The following is a 23710-nucleotide window of genomic DNA, read 5'->3' on the forward strand; positions in this document are numbered from 1 at the left end:
AACAGTATTTTAGCCAACGGATGATGGTTTAACAGCAGTGAGACGTTGCTTATTGCTTGGAGCTCGGTATATGGACTCACGTTTGTGTCCAATGCTACAGGATTCCATAACACCATTGCATTTACTGAGGAATTTTTTAAGGCTGTGGAACATTTGTTGTAGACAATGGAGATGAAATTGGAGAACAGTTCCACGGTTTTCTCTTGGAGAGCATGTTACGATGCATCTCAGGTATTCGCAATTCTCTAGTTGAAGCACTACTTACATTTTATTTAATAGGTGGATATGCACAAGCTTGAGAGCAGGTGTGGCGCTGTCGCACTGACAGGCTATAAAAAAACTACGCCATTTTATATTGAATTAATTCAAAAGAATAAATTTTAATTTTTCAATCAAAAAGTACAGTATTAATTTATTGTATTAATGTCATCTTTAGAAGAATATAATAGATTATAACATTTGTTCAAAATTACTTAAGTTGCACAATATCGTGATTTGGCAGTCTGTTTCCTCGAGCATTTGTGGGTTCTGGCCCCATCACGAGAAATTGAAGAAAGAGTTTTCAGCATCGTCCTCGTCTGCATCGCCGTAAACGCACTCAGGATCTTCTGCCAGTTTTTACCCTGTGCAAATAGTTTTTGAAGTATTCGTGCCGGGATGGCATTTGGCTAACGTAGTAACTTACCTTGCCAAAGCTTTTGGTGCTCCATGCTTTGATATCTGTTATTCGTTTCGCTTGCCATCTGCCTCGTTGTTAATTTTCCAAACATTTTGCCACAACCTGAACGTTTCTTGGCTGCCTTCTTTGCTAACGAATTTCAAACGCTCTTGATGCGTCTGCTATTTTGTTTCTCATACACTTGCAGTTTCTCCTACTGATGCAGTGTGATAAGCGAAGGCTAAATTGGGAACATCGTTAGCTGTTAGAAGCTTACATTTCTTCCTTTACGAAATGCGTTTGCCCACAGTTTGGAGCCGTACAGTAACGTGGTTAGGGTGATGTTCATCAGCAGTGTCCCTCTGCTTTCTGTTGGTCCACCTATGCTTGCCATCAGCCTGCTTAGCAACGATATCTGCTCAGTCGCATGTTGAATTTGCGCTCAATATGTTTGTTTGGAGGCTAACCTTACTCCTCCCTCCCTTCATGTTATATTTCCGATTCTTGTTAGGAGTTAGGTTAGGTTGAACTGTCCGGTCAATAAAGACCTCACATAGACTAAATGTGTGCATAGTGTTACCAGAATTTGTTTGACGACCAAACGGTCTATATTATAAATTATGAACTGAAGGACCCCAAGCAGTTGCCAGGACTTATGTTATACAATAACTCCGTCCTCTAATAGCTGGAGCCTTGAGCGCGATTAACCTACACCTGCTGTTACTGACGATGCCTAACTTATAAGCATGTGACGCCAGAAGGCAGTGTATGAGAGAGATATGAGCCACTTTGTAAGTCTAATATCGTAGGATTTGCACATTTTTAGCACCGCGAATTTGTCCATCCTTTCCTGCTTTATGGATCATATGCAACACCTGTCTTCTTTTGATTTCTCACAAACGGTCGCACTGAAGCGACTGCAGCTAAAGCTTGCTTCCTCGAGAATTTCTGCTGCTTTCTTCACGGCTATAATTTCCGCCTTAAAGACGCTGCAGTAATCTGGCAAGCTGTAGGTTCTACTTATTACTGGATCGTCTGCAGACCCGACCCCTTCCGTTCAACTGAAGCCATCGTTAATAATGTGTTTTGTCATTTCTCCTATACTGCTATGGCCATGCGGCCTGCACTCAAGCTGCCCCGAGGTCTTAAGCCTTATTACAGTGGCTAACGCGATATTTTTGGCCATTAGGTCTGCAGGCGGGATATGTAAAATGGCATGCAATGCTGCTGTCTGGGTAGTTTTTAGGGCTCCCATTATGCTAATCATTGTTAGGTGTATGAACTCTGTTTTTTTCTGATACCAACTGGAGTCCACGCGAATCCAGGCACTCCTTTTTGCGTATCACGATAAAATTTGGCTTTATACGTGCTTTAAAAAAATTTCATTGTAACCGACGTTCCACAGGCCGTACCAATAACTGATCCATATGCTGCTTCGCCCGGGAATTTCATTGTACCCGGTTGCTATTGCTTCGACACAGAGTAGAGTAGTTGCAAAAAAAATGAAGAGTATTTCTTAGGCTCTGCTCAATACCGCTTTCTATGTTCATGTGACGTTTTTTTTGAGTGTGGGGAGAACGACATGGTATAGCAGGTCATAAAATGGACCAGCTGTAATTTTTAGTTGAAAACTTCCAACAGGACGTAGTTATTTCATAAATCATGGTCATGGTTCTTAATGGGAGTTTTCAGCTTGGTCGTCGAATAAACATCTGGTACAACTATGGACACATTCAGTTTGTGAGCGGCCTTCCGCCGATAAGAGATTCGTGTCTGCTCAGTAGAGGTTTTTTAACCCGTTTTATAGCAAAGAATTGTCTGCGTCCGGCTAAGAAAGTGTCTGCCTAACGAAGGCAGTTGGTTCTGAAATTTGTAGCTAAAACTTGGATATGAAAAAATTGTCTGCCCGAGGAAGGTGTCTGCCTAGTAGAGGTGTCCATTATCAGAGGTTTCTATGTAAATTCATGATACCTGAAAAATAGAAAGAGAAACTTTATACCAGCGCGCGTTGCATGTAGATTATATTTGGATTACATGTAGATCGTATGTGGATTTTATGTGAAGTTTTTAAACCTTAAATTTTAACTACTAAAAATAAAACATAAAAATGTATATACTTATTGCTCACAATTTGTCCGCTTATGACGAGCTCGCGTGCGTCCCAGAGGGGTTTTTGATTGATTTTTTATGAAAGCAGGTCTCAATTTCCGGAGATAAGAGAGCCGTATCCGCTCAGTAAAGGTTTTTCATCCCATTTTATAGCAAAGAACTAAATGCGTCCAGCCAAGAGAGCGTCCGCCTAACGAAGGAAGTTGGTTCTGAAATTTGTAGCTAAAACTTGGGACATAAAAAAGTGGCCGCCCAAGGAAGGTGTCTGCCCAGAAGAGGTTTCTATGTTATTTCATGATACCTGAAAAATAGAATGGGAAATTTTATAGCAGCGAGCGTTGCATGTAGATTGTATGTGGATTTTATGTAAAGTTTTCAAACCTGATAATTTAACTAATAAAAAGAAAACATAAAAATGTATATACTTATATGCTCACACTTTGTCCACTTACGAGGAGTTCGCAAGCGTCCCAGCGAGGTTTTTGATTGATTTGTTCTGAAAGAAGGTCTCAATTTCCGCCGATAAGAGATCCGCGTCCGGCCAAGAAAGTGTCCGCCTAACGGCTTTGAGAATTGTAGCTTAAACTTGGGGCATGAAAAACTGTCCGCTTAAGGGAGGTATCCGCCTAATATAGGCGTCTGTTAGCTGAGGTTTCTATGGAATTTCATGATACCTGAAAAATAGAATGGGAAATTATATAGCCGTGAGCGTTGCATATAGAGTGTTGTGGATTACATGTAGATCGTATATGGATTTTATGTAAAGTTTTTAAGCCGGATAATTTAACTAATAAAAATAAAACATAAAAATGTATATACTTATATGCTCATACTTTGTTCGCTTACGAGGAGCTCCCGTGCGTCCACAAAGATTTTTGGTTGATATGTTATGAAAGCATGTCTCAATTTCCTCCGATAAGAGATTCGTGTCCGCTCAGTAGAGGTTTTTCATCCCGGCGGTTTTGCGTCCGGCCAGGAAAGTGTCTGCCCAACGAAGGCAGTTGGTTCTGAAATTTTTAGCTAAAAGTTGGGACATGAAAAATTGTCCACCCAAAGGAGGTCTCCGCCTTATATACATAGATGTCCGTTAGCAGAGGTTTCTACGTAATTTCATGATTCCCGAAAAATAGAATGGGAAACTTTATATCACCAAGCGTTGGATGTAGATCGTATGTGGATTTTATGGGTCAGATATATGTATTTTAAATCTAGTCTTATTAGAAATGTCCAACTTCTTGAAAGTAATTTCTAGTAAGTAATTTCGAAGATATCTTTGTTTTAATTTTAGTCTAAACACTTGAACATTATAATTTTCGATGAAATGTTTAAAATTAAACTCGAACTGCTTTAACCGAACCACGTTTTTAAACTTTTTTGGTCAGTATAAGCGGATAAACCCAATTTTTTATATATTTTGTTTTAAATTTTAGTGCAGAAGTTTGAAAAATGGAAATTTTTTGTACTAAACTTGATACCAAAATGTTTCAATTCAAATCCAATCATATGAGCGCGCTTCGTTTTAAACTTTCACATCCATACATGGTCTACATTTAAAACCAAAAAAAAAAGTTTTTAGACCAAAAAGCTTAAGATTTAAACGAAAATTTTCAATCGTGTACACATCTGTTTACATTTCTACTGCGTAAATTTAAATTTTATAGCATACGCGTGATTATCTAATTAGATGTTAAAAAATAATAAATATTTTTGATCGCTCTGATAGCGCTACTTTGGTGGCAAACCGCTGAAAGCTTTCATGCAAAAAAAAAAAAAAAATGTGCGAAAATATTTTTATTTTCAAAATCCTCCACTAATTAGAAAAGTGTGTAGCTAAGTTATTTGATATACTCGTACATACCTACATATATTAGCCAGTTAATTGGTTTTACTAAGAAAAATCATAAAATGAAAGCAAAAATCAAAAGAAATTATCAGTCATGTGTAAAAAACAATGCGCAAAATTTGTTGAACAGATGTGGAAATTGAAAGGCAGCTCCATGAATTTCAGTGGACTTAGTTTTTGAGCTAATATTAAAAAAAAAATTATATTATTTACTCATCTGCTTAATATACTTTTACGCGATTTCCAAAACAAACAATGCAATCAGATTATTTAGTAAATTTGGTAACACAGAAATGTAGCAAAAATGTGAAAAAATATAAAAAAAAAAATACTCAACCAAAGAAAAGTATTTGCGTTGGTTGAAGGCAATTTTTTGTTTTTTTTTTTTTTTTTTTTGATATTTAAATAAATCGGAAAACGATAAATTATTTAAACAAAATAAAATTAGACAAAATACTCCTGTGCTGCGTAATAATTTATCGAGAAAGTTATTTGAGCATAGAATGTATGCACATTAGACCGGGTCGCAAAAAAAGTTGCAAAGTCCGCCCTAAATAGTCATGCCCCTAAATACGAAGTTTATATTGAGAGGATTTCGGAAATACAGCCGAAATGATTTTTTCATTGTAACTTGGTTATTTGACATCCGATTTTTGTAATTAACACGTTGTTATTTTGAAAATAAATAACATTAAAACTGCTATAACTTATTTGTGTATTAACTCCGGAAAATGGTTCAGAGGCAACAATGTAATGAATTTGGAAGAATTTACTTTCATCACTTTTACATTACATTACATTAGGGTGGTAAAACCCGATTAGCTGACCGAATCAAAAAAAAAAAACGATTTAATTTGTAGCTCGAAATGACATTAAAAGCAAATATGCTGATTTTCAAGACTAAAATAATGACGATTCTATTCCAAAAATTGGATTTCAATTAACGAAGATACAATAATAAAACTATTTCGGCTGTATTTCGAAAGATCAAAAAGTTTAAAAAAAAATATTCTGAAATCTTCTCAAGATAAGCTTCAAATTTATGGGCGGACTTTCACAATATTTTTTTTTATATAGGGACCAACCCGGTCGTTTGCCCATTAGGTTGTACCAAAGCCAAACATCAACAAAATTTAAACAATTTTATATCGAAAAAAACTGTTTGTTTTTATTCTGGCCACCTCAGTTAGATCGAACTAGAATTTATTTATATCAGACACGTACGGATTTTCGAATTCGAAATATTTTTCGATGTCAATTCGAGTAGCCTTAAAAAATGAGTTTCTTTTCATACTCAGCTGGCTGACTTCTTAATTGCCAAATTTCTTCGCGCTGCCTACGGAGATGACTACTTAAGTTCCTGGGAGGCGAGCCCTAATCAATCAGATGTCTGTTAGGATGTCTAGGCTTTTGGGTATTCAACAGAAACTATTTGTTCAGCATTTCATTTCTCTCCTTTATGGGCAGGATTCTCACCTAACAGTGTAAATGATTTTCTGGAGACATACACTTAAAGAAAAAGACTGGTAAAATCAACTGAAATACGCATCAATTCAACCGAAATTTCTGTAAATTTTTATCCATCGTAACAAGATTCGTAATTGACCGTTTTAGTTGTCAAATGAACAAAAAAAGTTGTTGCGACAGCTTTGTATGAAAGTAGCTATGTTGCCATATAAATAAATAAATTTAAGGCGCTATAACCTCCGAAGAGATTTTAGGCCGAACTTCTCTTCTAATTTGCATCGTGCTCCGTTTTAATTTTTCTTACAAATTGGCGGGACGCGATCTACTTGTTTTATGCCGACTCCGAACGGCATCTGCAAGGCATATGAGTTTTCACTGAGAGCATTTCATGGCAGAAATATACTCGGAGTGCTTGCCGAACACTGCCGAGGGGCGACTCCGCTTAAAATTTTTTTCCAATTTAAAAAGCTTGTTTCTAAATTTTGATGTTGCTTTACCGTGGGTGTGAACCCAGGGTCTTCGGTGCGGTAGGCGGAGCACGCTACCATCACACCACGGTGGCACTTACTAACCGAACGTCAATTGGGCTTACATCAAATATGCTGACACACATTAAACATTATACACTTTATTATTTTGTTTTATTAAACGCACTTTCACCAAATTGTATATTTTATAATTTATTTAATTTATAGTTTTGAACTTCGCTTTGCAAATAGAAATGAAAATAGTAGTCACAAAACTGATTCTCAATTCTTTCAGTTGCAGCTCAACTCATTCTCAATTTCTTCTCTCGCATGTAGTTGCCACACTTGATTGTTTCGAACAAAACATGTAGTATAAATGTTTGACCTAACATTTTAAAAAGAGAACTTGTAAGTTATAGAAAAGTAAAGAATCAAATCGTAGGAAGGTAATTCACCACTGGAGTAACTTTACATGTAATTCGGCAAGTTTAATTTTCGTAACACTTTAAGTTGAAACGTATCCAAAACAACTCAAACTTTTATGTTGTTGGAAACATCAACATTAAAAAAGGATGTTTTTTATTATATTGTTAAATTCGTTCGCGTGAGTGAAAATTCATAAAATCTTGAACAAAATGTTACTAACTTTGGAAAAATCCTGTTGGTTCAAGCAAAACTTTTGCAACAATTTTGCATTTCGCTTGGAGTAGAAGTTGCAAAATTGTACCCGATAAATAGGTGTCCCGGTATCTCATAATTTTTTACACAGTAAATTTAAAAAATGGTTTTTCATTTTGTATTGATAACTGAAAAACTATTTTTTGTTGTTTTCCCATTTTGTGTTTTTTCGATTTGGTGGTTTTCTTATTTTGGTATTTTTTTAAACAAGTGGCACCATCGTCATAAGTACAAAGTAGAGAGCGCAGTGAGCGTAAAATTCTCTTTGAAATTTGCTCATGTATTGACAGTAGATCGCTGTTGAAATGACTTGTAAGATCAATTAACCATAATTCGATCAATTTCACCGAATCTCCGTTAAGTCAAGAACAAAAGAACCGATTTGTTGATTTTACTAGCACCATTTCTTTCAGTGTAAGAAGATCCCGTGGCAGGTGTGAGCGCAAATCTTTCACAGGCCTGCAGCTTCTTCCAGTGAGTTTATTTCAGACTTCTTTGTGTTTGCTCCAAATCCTGCTGGTTAGGGACTTTAGGATTTTGTTAGGCCCTGAATTGTAGGTACAATTGCTGCTGCATGCTCGCCAAAATGTAGGTTATGATCGAAAAGCACACCCAGTGCTTTTGGGTGTAGGACAGTCGGTAGCGTAATGCCATCGACGTAAATATCTAGTATTGCCGCGTCCTCCACGGTGTAAATAAGGTCGCCGAGGATTGGGTCGGTGACAGTACAAAATTTCGTAAGGTGAAACAACTTCCAGATCATCTCCCATCGCTATTTTATACGCGCCAAATCGGACGATAACCTCGCCCACGGTTTACACCACCAAACTTGGTAAACTGAACAGGAATGAGCTTGGTCAAATGCACGAAATCGGTAAACGGCCACCACCCACTGTTATATAAAAGATTTTCAAAGAGATCTTACCAAGAGGCAATATCTATGCGAAAAACACTTGTTTATCAATGCTATTACTTCTTACATAAAATTTATTTATAAGAAAATTAATATATAATAAAAACTTTCGAAATGGGCGTGTCACCGCCTCCTTCTGACCAAGCTTTTTCTCATGCTTCTGGAGCCATAACTCGAACAGTTGATGTAACTAAACAAAATTGGGTACACATATTTGTCTTATTGTCTCAAACATTTCGAAATCGGATAAAGACCACGCCCACTTTTGTTTTCTCCATGCCTCGTCAACTACCCTAATGTATATACCAAACAAAAAAAAAAACCCAGCTAAATTTAGCATGCCAGCGGTCATTTGATTTGTATTTATTGTGGATATCCCAATCCAACCGACACATAAGCAACTCTGGCAAACATAATTTTTGTTTATGAGCAAATAAACATTTTTGTAAATATGTATGAACTCGCGAGTTTGCGATAGCTATGCGGTACTGGATAGCAATTTATTATTATTTTTCTTTCTTTATGCATATTTTACTGTCGTACAAAAATAATATTTATAGGCTTATTTTCTGTTTATTGCAATATGGAGTGAGCCCAATCAAACAGTGACCAACAAAGACTCTTACCATGGACCAAAGTCCAGACTTATGTATTCAGGATCAAATGAGGTGCGTGCGTTCTTTGTCATAGGAAGGCCAAACCAACATTGATGGCATGGCATGTAAGAAATGCTGAACAGTGCATATTAGCCCTGCTTATTGTATTCGTGCTTGCACGTAACTTAAAAGAGACCACAGGTATACCTATCAAGTCATTTACGGGACGAATGTGGGCGGTCGTAGCCCTCCTAAGCAGGTAATCAGCTTTAAAGTTGCCTTCAATATACTAATATATTCAGTAATCAACTTTTTGCTGTCGACACACGATTTCGTTTTGATAAAAACAGAAAAAATTTTTTTTTAAATTTAACAAAAAAATCCAAAAAATATTTTGTCCAGCAATTTAACACTTTCAATTTATTTTCGTTGTGAAAAAAATATTTTTTTAGTATAAAAATGTTTTTGTAATACTAAAAAAACAAAAAAAAAGTTAGTTGGCGGAGTTGGAGGTGCCCTCTATTCAAGGCACCTAGGCCTCGACTCTTTCAGACTACCCGATGACTGTAGCGTTTTTCAGGCAAAACTATCAGCCATCTTGGAGGCCCGTAAACTAAAGCTAAACTGTCACCAATCTTTTCAAGATATAGCTGAACAGAAGCGAGTACAACTCACATGGGTCTCCGGTCACAGGTTATAGAGGAAAACTGCAATGCAGACGAACTCGACAGGCAGGGTACGACCAGGGAGATTCTTCCTGACCTAGAACGCTTGGGTGTGCGCCTTGCCACGTGCAAACTAATGTTGATGGAATCGTAAAAGGTCCAGTCACGTTTACACCGTAAGTCGGAATTAAGTGGCCACACATGTAGGTGTACTTACTATGCAATGCGTAATAGGTAGGCACTCAGAAAGGTTAGAAGCGCCTTTTCGTCGTTGCTGCAGGAGTTCTAAAGAGAATGGAGATGATTAAACGGTGGTTCACCTCATCTTCAACTGCCCGGCGCTAAGTCGCTCAAGACAGCACTTTCTGTGAACTTCATTTCTAAATAAACTGCGCAATATTGTGGGGTATGACATCAAGGACTTGATAGCCTTTAACAAGTCTTGAAAATTGTTCGAAGGGGAAATGTAGTGATGTCATTTCGTGGTATCACAACGGGTCTAATGTCATTTTCCTAAGAGTGACCTCGGAAAGCAACTTCAAACTAAGCTATCGGTTATTTAATTTTATTTTATCATTTATTAGCATTTTGAACAAGTCTGAATTTTGTAGTCTAGTTTCTTTATGGAATTTATTGCGAACATCTAATGCAATACGGAGTTCCACTGGAATCCACATACGATACACATGTAGTTCACATAATTTATTTATAGTTTTATATTTTTAGCATTTCTTAAGAAAGAAGAGGCGAACAACAAATAACAATATGCATTCAAATGCAAGCAGACAGCCTAGTGCACTTTAGTACCTAATTCCTTCAAGGTTCTTTATATAATTCTATATTTACACACACGAACATATCTATAACATATATTATGTACCAACAAATTCACACCAACTGAGCACTCAGCCTTTGCTCCTATTTCACGTCATCAAAATGAGAATAAATGTTTTTGTTATTGTAAAAATTAGTACAAATGGTGCAACTCAACGCCCACATACACAATTTTTCAATAAACGCACACAGTCACACACATACACACACACAGACACATGATGAACTTGCCCCATATCGGGGCGCCTCATCGAATTGTTAAATTTTCAAAATAGAAAACTTCAGTGAAAAAGTAGTCTCGCACATACATACATACATATGTAGGGTAAGCCCGGGTGATATGGCGCGATTTTTTTCTTTTTGCAATATCTTCCAAATAAAACAAAATTTTGTTACAAAGGTTAGATTAGAATTCAATTTATTAAATTAACTTATATATTTTGTTTCAAAACAATAAAAAACTAAAAAAATTCATTGCATAAAATGCGTCGCAAAAATGTATTACGACTTCGCCATTTCACCCGGAGACCCAGGTGAAATGGTGCACCCTATCGGGTGAAATGGCATACTACTTTTTTTTAAAAATATCATTTCCACATTTGTTGCAGGTATTGATGTAAGAGGTGCAACTATCGTGCGACCATTTTTTGCAGATCACACACTGCACCCAGTCATCTTTTTTAGAGGTTACATTGTAATCTTCACCACAACCAGCGCATAAATTATCTTCAAAATCTTCTAATCCATCAGACTCGTCATCAAAAGGCACGTTTTGCTCTTCCTCTGATGAGCTGGACAAATCCAGGACTTTCTTTTTGTTCTTTGGGTTAGGCATGGGCTTAGTTTGTTTATTATTGGTTTTTTGCTCACGTTTTAGAGATTTGAGCACTTGCTGTGATCTGTTCTCTGGCGTTGTAAGCACCCGTGCCTTTTGTGCTCTTTCACTTTTTTTTTGAGGCTTAGATACCGATGGAACTGGATAGACTTGGTCTAGAGCTTTACCAGGGGTTACATCAGAAGGCTCCGGGATGTCTAATAAAGGGTCAATTGTGTCCTACAAGGATAGGACGTAAAATAATAACGTTGCTATTGACATATTAAACATCCAAATACTTACTGGTGGTGGTGTCACATCCCGCGGAATTTCCATCTCAATTTCTTCGGTCATTTCTATAAAAGCATATTCTGGGATTATAGTTGGATTAAAAGGCCAAATACCCGTAGCCTCGAATCCCGATATTCCATTTTTCGACACTGCAGAATTCCCCCAAGCCTCTGAGAGTAAATTTCCGAATTCATATCGTCCAATTTTGCGATGTGGATTATTGCGAATAAATAAATTACACGCAGCGTAATAGTATGACTTGAATGCTTTGAAAAACGATCTATCCAAAGGTTGAAGGAACTGGGTCGTATGAGGTGGCAAACAAAAAAGAATTATATCATTTTCCGCTGCGCAATCCAGCATCTCGACATTTGTACAATGGGAGGAATGCCCATCAAGTATAAGAAGTACTTTGCCCTCTGGTTTTCTTGGTAGGAAATGGTCTTTAAGCCAAAGAAAGAATATATCTTTGTTAACGTAAGCTGACTTTTCACCCATGAATATTTTTGAACCAGGTGGCATTCTATCGATCCATTCTGGTTTCATTCGCTTTCCTTTAAACACACATGTTGGTGGCAAAAAGGTACCCTCAGCATTGCAACAAGCTATAACTGTTATTGTCTCACCCTTCTCTCCCGAAGCGATAGCTGCGATATTTTTCGAACCTCTTTGGGCGACAACAAGTTCTGGTCTATTATTTAGCTGGCAACCGGTCTCATCGACGTTAAAAATTTGAAGTGGTTTGCCCATAAGTTCATTTTCAGTCATAATAGTTTCAAGAAGAGCAAAGTATTTGTTCACTTCTTCACGGTTCATGCTGGTCGCTCGAGCTTGCGAAACACCTTCAGATTTTCGAATCGAAAGGTCTTTGTTTCGCTGCAAAAACCGTTGCAACCATTCGTCGCCGGCTCTCTTGGCTGTCTTGTTAAAGCGGTGCTGAACACCAAGTCTTTCAGCAATGTCATATGCCATTTCGCGAACCATCTTCCGTGTTGGAGCGAACCCATGGCCTTGCATTTTTTTAATATGTGAAACCATTTTCCGCTCGATTTCGTCTCCCAAACAAATAGGTCCACCCAATGTTTTTTTGGTCCAAGTCCCAGATTTCAGGTACCGCCTTATGGTTGAAGAAGGGATCTTATATTCTTTTGCAGCCACATTGATAGAAATTTTTTTTTTTTTATTGCATCAATCGCATCTCTTAACTTTTTATTGGACCACGAAGCCCTGGCAAAGTTAGCTTTTCGTTTGTAAATATTGGGCATTTCTACTGGCATAAAATATAAAAATTTAATTAGAGTATATACCTATATTTTCTTTCGAAATATATGAAAGGTAAGTAAACCGGGTGATATGGCATATGAAAAATGCATGCCATATCACCCGGAAAAAATTGCACCATTTCGCCCGCTTCGGTAAAATTAACTATCAACACTGGCAAAACCTAAGCTTCCTGGAATTCTTCACAATTTGCACACGCGGTTTTTCTTTTAAGTTTTGCTTACCTTTTTTATGTAGATGAAATATACGTAGGTTAAAAACTTACCGAATAATTCAGCTTTGAATAAATGATATATCAATTAAGAAAGTCACTTATGCTGTACTTTTTTTTTCTTTCAATTTTTTTACCAAAATTTTTCGCGTGCAGCAACAAGAGGACGTTGCCCCTTCGCGTTATTTCACAAGACTGAATCGTTTTTCTTTAAATGACGTTACTGAACGAGTTAGAAATTAGATTTCTTGAGGGTATGCCATATCACCCGGATAGCCATTTCACCCGGGTTTACCCTACATATTACATTGAACTAGAAAAAGCATTAGCATTCATAAGTGAGTATGTGTATTTACGTTTGTATGTGTACTTATCAATAAATTCTTATTCATGCTGCTCGCCTCGCAACCCCTAAATTTTATCCATGCTTTGCCTGCAGACATCCTGCTGTTAGTCGTACGCGTCCTTCATGACCCAAAGCGGCTTACAATCAACAAAATCGCTAGTACTTAGATATGTAGATATGCGCATATCCTCTCGTATTTACACACGTCGATTGCAATTGTCACTGCAGCGCTTTTCCAGCAATTTTTTATTTTTTTTATTTTTTTTTTAAATTTCGCTTCGCCCACACACACACGCGTTTTGTCACGTCAATGGCAAGTAGCGTAGCATTTTTTCTCATTTTCTTTGTTTGCTCTTCTTATGTGCACATTTTCATTGTCTACATTTGCTGCAATGCATTATCCATTCTTTTTGTTTACATTTTTGTATTTGTGCATTTTATTTTGCATTTGGCCCCACATGGCGTATGATTAACATTTTATTTATGCACTCACACATATACCAAAGTCATGTCGCGTATACGACATGGTGTTTGCTATTGGCTGACTGCAGCTCTTTGGACATATGTCGACTGGATTTTCAAGGCTTTGAAAGGTTAATCAAAAATGATGAAAAAGTAAATAACATTAAAGTTGTGCTGAGTTTAATTAATTTGCGAGAAATTTAATCAAATGAAATTTTATTTAAAATTAGAGTAGATAAATGATAGTAGCAAAGGGGGGGGGGGGGGGGGGGGCAGACATTTTTAAGTTTTCTGTTGTTTATGAATTTCATGCTAAAGTATATTTGAGACGTTCCACATATGATCCACACGTGACCCACAGAAATTCGCGTACCTTTTTCTAATTAGGGTTATCTAAAACACGTAGGAGTGCGGGTTCGAATCCCGCTCCTAGGAGAAAAGACTTTGACGAGATTAAGAAGCTATAACCGAAACAGCTGTCACCTTGTCCGTCCTGATGTCACGTTGTTTAAACTTTTCCCAAATTATTAAATAAATCAAAAATTGCTTCAAATAAATAATTGCATACATTTAAAAGCAATGAGGGTAATCCCCGCTTAAGTTAGGTTAGGTTGAACTGGTCGGTCCATGAGGACCTCACATAGACCGAATATAGGCCAAAACGTGGGCCAGTGGTTTATACAATATGGATATCAAATGAAAGCTGTTGATGAGTGCTTTAGTACAGAGTAATATATTATCCAGAGACGGGCTGGGACTGGGATTAGGACTAGGACTGGGACTGAGACTCGGAGTGGGACAGGGACTGGGGCTGGAATAAAATACATACCACCCTCTGGGACAGGCAATAAGAGATGCAGAAGAATGATAAGGAATTGAGAGAAGAGAAAGCAGAAGGAGATTGAGAAAGAGATAGAATGAGACGAAGATGGAGATAGATGAAGCGAAAAAGACGGAGGGAGGAGTGAATAAAAGGATTGGGAAAAAGTGAAGAGGGGGGGAGGGCAGAGTCAGACGGAAAAAGCTTATTAAAATGTATGCAGATAGGCCAAATTTAGGGCAGGACAACATATTCCGGGTCTTCTAGTATGTATATATAAGAATATTGTGAATTGAAAATAGTTCTGGTTTAACAAATATCAAATTATAATATTTAAAATAAAAGGGAATTTTAAAACAAGACTTATAATATTGTACTCCATTTCTTTTGGCACATACGGTGCTACTTTTCCTTCTCCTTTGTCAACTTGTATTCAAAGCATTAATTGACTGCTTCTACAATGCAAAAGAAACCAAAGCAAAGCTTCGGCGAGGAAATTTCAAAATAATATTTTTTTATTCCGAATTCGACATATGGCCAAATCGTACCTATAATATTTGATAACACTAATATTTATCTATGTTAATTAAACATAGCAATAGAATCAACAAATTCTTTCAAATACTCATTTATACAATATGCGTTTATGCGACAATAAAGCACACACTTACACAAATGGCCGACATGTGCAATCGTGCGCATCACTAATCCACAACAGGGTACAATAAATTAAAAGGTTACAAGCCAAAAGTTTCCATTGCTTTGATGAACAAATCACTTGAGTCGCTGATATGTAACCAAATCGAATGTGAAACATCGAACGGCTATGCTTATTAACTTGTTGTTTTACAGTTACTGGTTTTGTTAGTGTTGTTGTGGCAATTTGGCAACACAGCATGGTACATTGAACAAAATCTTCCTGAAGTTGCGTTGGCATCCGTAGTATATACAACATAGAACATTGGTGCGCCATGGCGTATGGCTTTTGTGAATTTTCGTAGTAGGGCTGGATACATTCAGCACGGCGTCTACAGACCACAACCACAATAAAGCAAAGCTTGACGACAACCGTAGCCAAGCATTGGCTTCTTGATTACTTTGAAAGCGGCAGCCTCCAATATAAATTACAGCAAAAATTAGCGAAAAATTTAGAAAAAATATTAATTATGTTTGAAAACGCCCAAAAGAATGATTTTAGCTTTTATTATCTGTGCTTCACTTCTATTTCTACTTATTTACTTCTATTACTTCTATTCTGGCGGCCATCGTGGTATGATGGTAGCGTGCTCCACCTACCACACCGCATGCCCTGGGATCACACCCCGGGCAAAGCAACGTCAAACCTTTAGAAATAAGGTTTTTCAATTAGAAAAAAATTTTCTAAGCGTGGTCGCCCCTCGGCAGTGTTTTGCAAGCACTCCAAGTGTATTTCTGCCATTAAAAGCTTTCAGTGAAAACTCATCTGCTTTGCCGTTCGGAGTCGGCATAAAAACATGTAGGTCCCGTCCGGCAAATTTGTAGGGAAAATCAAGAGGAGCAACACGCAAATTGGAAGAGAAGCTTGGCCTTAGATCTCTTCGGAGGCTATCGCGCCTTACATTTATTTTATTTATTTTACTTCTATTTTAGCAACTCACTGTCGCTTCCCAAAAATAGAATTAGGTTTAATCTGGCTACAACGGCTTTAATGATTGATTGTCGTGCTGCTCTGTCGCGCCGAAAATAATGACACTCAATAAGAAAATATGTAAAAATAATATGACAGATGTGGCGGCTACACCGCCGTCGTGAATGTAAACAGCCCTAGTGGCTATTGTATGTCGCTGTTACTATTTTCAGCTATCGTCGTAAGCAGATTTGGGTACACGCAAATTTTGTGCCATTGTTTTCGCTATTTCCTATTTTCGTTTCTAGTTTGTTTCTTGTTTTCTTATTTGGCTGACATTGAGTAGCGATTTCCGTGGGAGGTCTCACCCCGACATCACATACAAGAAAAAGCAGTTTTACGCGTAGTAGTACACGTGCTTTTTTTAATGTTTGTATACTCATTTGATGCATGGCTTTGTATTTGTTAGCTTTTATTTGCTAACATTGTGATCAAGAAAATAAACAATGTAAATTAGCATTAATGCTCACAAACATAATGACTACGTAAATTTAAGGCTACGTGCGGAAGTAATTTTTTACGTAAACTCACATTATTAGACATGTGAGTAATTGGTTTGTGTAAACACACGAATTTACATACTTCAGTTTTTACCAAAGAAACCTAAAATAAATTTACTGAAAACAAGTAAGGAAGCCTAAGTTCGGGTGTAACCGAACATTACATACTCAGCTGCCAAATTACAGCTTGCAAAACTTTCAAATTACCTTCTTTTAAAAGTGGGCGGTGCCACACCCATTGTCCAAAATTATACTAATTTTCTATTCTGCGTCATAAGGTCAACGCACCTACCAAGTTTCATCGCTTTATCCGTCTTTGGTAATGAATTATCGCACTATTTCGGTTTTCAGAAAATTTCGATATCGAAAAAGAGGGCGTGGTTATAGTGCGATTTAATTCATTTAAAATAGCGATCTGAGATGAGTGCCCAGAAACTTACATACCAAATTTCATTAAGATACCTCAAAATTTACTCAAGTTATCGTGTTTACGGACGGACATGGCTAAATGAATTTCTTTTCTCGCCCAGATGATATATAGAAGTCTATATCTATCTCGATTAGTTTATGCGGTTACGGGGTACTGTTATGCGAACAAAATTAATATACTCTGTGAGCTGTGCTCAGCTGAGTATACAAATTAATCATTGCTGGATGTTACGTTAAGCTGAACTGACCGGTCCGTGAGGACCTTACAAAGACTGTATGAGTCCAAAGTGTTACTAAAAGTTTGTTTAACGATCAAACAGAAAAACCCTATCATAAACCAGGACATATGTGATAAATTAAGCCCATCATCTTAGCAAATACTAGAAGCTTCCTAATGCCTATGCTACTTGCTGTTTTTAGCTGTGCCACTCCCAATAGCTAGAGCTTTAACCTGGCGAGCGCACGGCACGAAAACAAAACGTGCTCGATCGTTTCCTCCTCCAAAACGTACTTCCTACATTTGGCATCAATTTGAAAGCATGTGACGCCAGAAGGCAGTGTCCAACCAGAATACCCATCATAAGCCTATATACCCCTCTTTTCAATGATAAGAGTAACTTTGTTAGTCTAAAGTTGCTGGACACGCATATGATCTTCGACACTTTGCAGCCACGCGCTTGCTTCCACACCTTTACTGCATGGTCGTCTATGTGCTACTCCCCCCTCTTTTTAATCTCGTCCAATCAGATTAGAAAGTGCATGCTACAAGCTTCGAGGGATGCACTCTGTTTAGCAAACACATACACTTCCACCTACCCCATACACACAGGAACACAATATAAATGAATATATCTCGCTATTCCCATTCTTTCCAGGGATCACTTACACTCGTAATACATTTCTGCTATGAGAGATTATTGGCTTAATTGCTGCTTGGCTGTCAATGTAAAAGTTGACGTGATTGCAGTTAAGGCTATTTTTCTCCAGTGTTTCTACTGCTTTGGTGACGGCTACTAATTCCGCCTGAAAAACACTACAGTGATCTGCCAGCTTGTGGGATTTGTTGTTTTTTCGCAGTATACCGCAAACCCTACTCGCTACAACACTTTGAAACCATTGGTGTATACGTGTATCGCCTCGTCTGCCATTTGAGCGCTCTTTTGCCAACCTTCCACCTCGTGGCTTTAAGAGAAGTGCAATTAGTGAACTAGGTCGGCTATTCGTCCAATATTTAATGACGCTATACTTCTATGGCCATTTGTTCTGCGCTCATGCTGCCCCGAGACATTGTGTCTCGTTGCAGTTGTTAACGCTATGTTCTTCGCCACCAGATCTACAGGTGCAATGCACAGAATGGCAAATAGTGCAGTTATCGGGTTTGTTTTCAGGGCTCTCGTTATTCCAAGCATTGAAGCATTGATAACCTGCATGCTCCCACTATTTTTTTGAGGAAGGTACTTTTTGTGCGGCGCCTACTAAATAAGGACACCATAGCATAGTATAAGCTTTACAATCGCTGTAAATATCCAATAATATGGAGAGGGTAAAGGACACCAAGTACACCCCAGGTTATGGCAAGCAAATCAGTCAACTGTGTGCATTCCAGAACAGTCCAAAGAGCTCTGGACAAGAACGGTTTTAACAGCAGAACACCACGCGAAAAGGTTCTTATTTCTGAAAAACCCGTAAACTGAGCTTGAAGGTCGCGAAAGCACACAAGGAAAAGGAGATGGATATTTGACATTTTTGTTTATCGTTGAGTCATAGTTCAATATTTTCCGTAGCAATGGAAGAACAAAAATGTGGAGGAAGAGAAATACTGCACTTGATTCGAAGGATTTGGTAGCAACTGTGAAGCCGTCCCCATGGCAGTGTTATGAATTCGGAAGCTGTGGCGGCATCTAGAGTTGGTGGAATTGTAATTATAAAAGGTTAAATGGATCTTTTTAGATACAGGTCTTTATTGGAACATATTTCAAAACCATCACTGGATGAATTGTAGCTCGGTGCAGGTTGGATCTTTCAGAAGGATGACGCTTCAAAGCACACGGCACATATTTTTGAGGATTGGCTGCTTTATTATGCTCCAACACAATTGAATACAACACGCCAAAGCGCAGATTTAAATCTATTTCAGCATGTCTGGGATAATTAGAAACAGATAATTAGAAAAAAAAACAGATTTCTAGCGCTGCTATATTCAAAGAATGCATCATAGAAACTTGGAACAGTATAACACCACCCAGCGGGTCAGGGGGCTTAGGAGATACCCGCGGCAAAATACCAAACTGATTCAAGGGGTTGTGTAGCGCAACCCTTTCTAGGTGTTGCTTCTCCAACCCAATTGTGAACCTCACCTACCCATGGCAAGTCCTCTTACTTTAACAGCCGAGGCTCTGGCGACCTCAAGTTCCTCATGGATCTAGGGGGTGGGAGGGCGGTATGGCCTTGAACGTTTATTGTGGTCATAATAAAATCGTTTCCTAGATGGTAGGGCTGGTGCCTTAATGGTGTTTGATGCCGTAACGTACCGGATCTGCATCCGGAAAAGGACCATCAACATCGACAACACTCTCCAAGGCCTTCGGGGAGTGTGCTTATCGCTACAACAACAACAACAACCTGCAGAGTTAAAAATTTACTACCTGTATTTAATTAGCGAGACATGTTCATATTGCTTTATACAATTGTTTTTGTTATTGATATTACAGAAAAATTACAAAGTTTACAAACGGCGATGGTTACTAGAATATGCTTCTGAATTTCACTTCTTCATCGCCTAGCTTCTCGGAAGCTGAGTATTGAACTTGAAATATCCATACTTTATACTAGTGTAAAGGCAGATGCTTTTATCCACTCAGCCATATGAATGCCCGCTGATCGCTTTGAAATTGGTCTATAAGTCTTGTCGTTTTGTTGCTATTCCTTTATACACCGTTAATTGTGTGGAATACTTATAGGCGCGCTATTATTAAGAGCTTAGTAACATTCAGCCCTATTCTGCATTTCGACTTGGATTGGAATTTTTTCGATTTGGCAATTTTGGTATTCTGTGTTCCAATCTCTTTCGATCCAACTTCGAATCGTTCGATTTTTTGTATTCTGCATTTCGATCGTAGTTCCGTTTTTCTAAGTTGCAAATTAGTTGGCGGAAAAATATTTTCTTTTTATTTTTTTATTAATTTATAACAGAATTTTAACAAAAATGTAAGTAAAACTTGTTAAGAAACGTAGAAGGATTGATGATGATTGTTTTTTATATGTTTCCAGGTCAAAAACAACATGTCGATGTCGAAGTCCTTGGACGTATTTGCCCCGCAAAAGTATCTAACACATACTTGAAAGCATCCTTGTTAAGTCGAGAGTTTTTTTGAACCAAAATAAGATAATAAGTATTTAAACTTTACCACTTTTAAGTTCAATTTCTTACAATTCGTCACTCCTCTCAAATGGATTACACAAATCTCGCAATATTTGCCTTTCCATTCTCGTCTGGCCATTTTCGTATGCGTTGCTTTCCAACTCCACAAATATGCCGCGGCTATTGATTCCATTATAATAGACAGCTATAATTTGTGTCTGTTCGTTGGGTCCAGTTATATGCCAAAGCAAGCTGCCGGCGTAGAGGAAGGTGAAGCGAAAACGTAAACAATCCTTGCGGAAAGAATAAATAAACCTTTATAAAGTATTTTAGGCCAGTGCAATGAAATTAGCATCCTTAAAATTCAGAAAATGTTAACTATATTCGTGCAGGAATCCGTTTTAACAAAACTTGGTGGCCACGGCAGGGGATTGGCCAAAAGAACGACAAAAACACACTTACAATTATGAAAGCACTTCACTCAAAAAAATATAACACTGCGGCAATATATTCTATTGCTTTTTTTGTACAAAATGGCGTGGATAATAAAATATAAACGTTTTTCAGTGTTTTTTACAAATTTGCTTTAATTTATTTTGTTCCAATGTTCACACATTCCGTACCAACAGATGATTTCGAAAAATCATTTGCTCTTCCTCTTCTCTTTACGATTCCGTCGTAATGCAGAATACCAAACTTCGATTGAAGCGGAGCGTAGAACGGGAACGTAATCGAAATGCAGAATAGGGGTGATTGTATTTATAGCATAGCTTTTATAAGCAGTACCTCCGCTGTTCACTATTATATCAATATTATTATCTGTATTTAATTAGCGAGACATGCTCATATAGACTTTTGTCAACATTGTTTTAACGTTTATTTCACATAACTTTGCTATTTTATATCAACGTGAGGATTTTCTTAGTTTGTTATGCAAAGAAAAAGGTTTAAAACAAAACTCCAAAAGCACATTTTTCAGATTAGCTTTTCAATCCAGCGGAAATAGCGGGTGTATGTAGACTTTGGTCCGTCACTGTATATTTAGATGTAAAAAAAAACCACATTCATATGTACATTTGCACGCTTGTTTACGTTTCGCATATTTGCATGAATGACTTGTGTGCAAATGTCTACAGCTTCGAGTACATAGTCGGCGATTTTGTGAAAATTGTTTACTTGTCTGATACAAACTAATCGTTTTTATTAAGTTAAATAGCAATTAAGGTGATTTATAAGTGTTAATTGCCCAAATCGAATAGCGAAATTTACAAAGTAATCACAGCACACACATAAATACATACATACATATATGCTACCCATATACATTTGCAAAAAGATTAATGATTCAATTAAAATTTGTGCGCATTATTGACTCACGTGTAGGCATTTTGAAAAGCTTTTCAATTCAAGTTGTGTGAAGAAAAACATAAAATAATTAATAACTGTAAAAGAGTTAATTGTATTAAATAAATGTATATGTACATAAAAATGTACAAATATACAGTTTCAAATAAATCTTATTTAATTTTTTAATGTTAACAAGAAAATTACATATATTCATTTAGAAACAGGGCTGCACCATATTTGATATACCATATATTGATTTTTAATTTATTTCATTTATGTGTAGTTTTTCTTTAAACAAATTTGTAAAAGTAATTTTTTATAAAAATTATAAAAATATTTTTGCTACCAACGAAAAGCACTAATTTCGGAGCTTTTACCGCTAAGCTTAAAACAAAACAAGTAAAGGTGTCTAAGTTCGGGTGTAACCTAACATTATATACTTAGCGTGAGCTTCAATTGTACATTTAATTTCAGTTAAATTACTTTTCTACATAACACGTGGCACCGTCCGTTTAAAAAAAATCTCTCCCCTTTTCCTCTTACAATAAAACTTGATAAGTGAAATGTCATTGATTCAAAACTATTTTTGCTAAATTATAGCTTATTATTCTAGTCTACGACCCTTTTAAACTTGTTTTATATCTAAGTTGCCGTAGTCTAACAGATCCCATCCATTTTTCCTAGAAATATTTTCTGCTATAAGCAAAATAAGTGTACACAACTTCATTACGATATGTTAATTTTTCTTCGAGTTATGGCTCCCGAAACATAGAAAATTGCTTAGTCATAAAAGGGGCGGTGCCACGTCCATTTTTTTAAATTTGAAGTTTTTCCTATTTATTGTTGTAAATCCACTTGGGAAATGAAATACCATTGATATAAAGCCCTTTTTTGCAAAGATATAGCTTATTTTTTTGTCCACGACCCTTTTAAAAATCTTTTATATAAAAGTGGGCGTGGTCCTTAACCGATTCCGTCAATTTTTCTTCGCATTCCTTATAGTAAAGGCAACCTCTCTGCCGAATTTTGTTACGATAGGTTTAACAATTTTTGATTTAGGAGTAATAATATTTGTAAAATTGATTTTATCACAAGTGGGCGGTGCCACGCCCATTTTAAAAAATGTTTCCAAATTTTTATCAAGAATTCCAATATCAGTCCACATGTCAAGTATCAACATTCTAGGTGTATTACTTACTAAATTATCAGGTTTTTTGTGTTTTCCAAAATTTTATATATATAAAAAGTGGGCGTGGTTGACATCCGATTTCGCTAATTTTCACTACTATTCTGGGTCTAGATAAGCTAGTGTACCAAATTTGGTGAAGATATCTCAATATTTACTCAAGTTATCGTGCTAACGGGCGGACGGACGGACATGGCTCAATCAAATTTTTTTCGATACTGATAATTTTGATATATGGAAGTCTCTATCTATCTCGATTCCTTTATACCTGTACAACCAACCGTTATCCAATCAGAGTCAATATACTCTGTGTGCATAGCACGCTGAGTATAATAAGTTCCGACTGTGTACGCATCGCCGAAGTAAATTACATGTGAATAAGATGAAGCTCTTGGGAAGAAATTCTTATGTTACTATGATCTTCTCAGTTCTGCTTAGAATAGAATCAACACCATGCTCGTATGGTTTAGAATATAGAATACACTTCTTTAAGAGATATGGTTTCTATACTGAAACATCTACAATTTAACTAGTCTTCTTATCATCCCCTTCGAAATTCATAGCCTTTTTCTTTTCTATTTCCAGCAAAATGTTACCAACCATAAGCAGAATGCTAACGCCCCGTCACTCCGCAGTAATTACAGCGCTAGTGATCGGCTACTTTCAGCTTTCCATCTTCGCTTCGTTAACCGTTTCGTCCATCACTACGATTGCGCCTGCTCTCTCTCCCGCAGTTGCGGGTAATGAATTATCGCATTTTTCCATT

General features: G+C 37.1%; 1 protein-coding gene and 1 long non-coding RNA gene across 5 annotated transcripts in view; one reads left to right on the top strand and one right to left on the bottom strand.

The window, feature by feature from the left end:
* Nucleotides 1-23710, top strand: part of norpA (no receptor potential A) — a 268904-nt gene that overhangs the window by 61308 nt on the left and 183886 nt on the right. The window lies entirely within an intron of this gene.
* Nucleotides 388-3882, bottom strand: LOC137249151 (uncharacterized). Of its 3 annotated transcripts, XR_010952262.1 has the most exons (5): nt 3601-3882; nt 3205-3441; nt 2787-3068; nt 686-2629; nt 388-623 (listed from the first exon to the last, which is right to left on the bottom strand). It is a non-coding gene; the product is annotated as an uncharacterized lncRNA (long non-coding RNA). The 3 variants fall into 3 exon arrangements; XR_010952261.1 differs by having other exon boundaries at nt 388-2629; nt 3220-3441; XR_010952260.1 differs by having other exon boundaries at nt 388-2629.

This window comes from Eurosta solidaginis, chromosome 4 (genome assembly GCF_040869045.1).
Source record: "Eurosta solidaginis isolate ZX-2024a chromosome 4, ASM4086904v1, whole genome shotgun sequence".
Classification (NCBI taxonomy): Eukaryota; Metazoa; Arthropoda; class Insecta; order Diptera; family Tephritidae; genus Eurosta; species Eurosta solidaginis.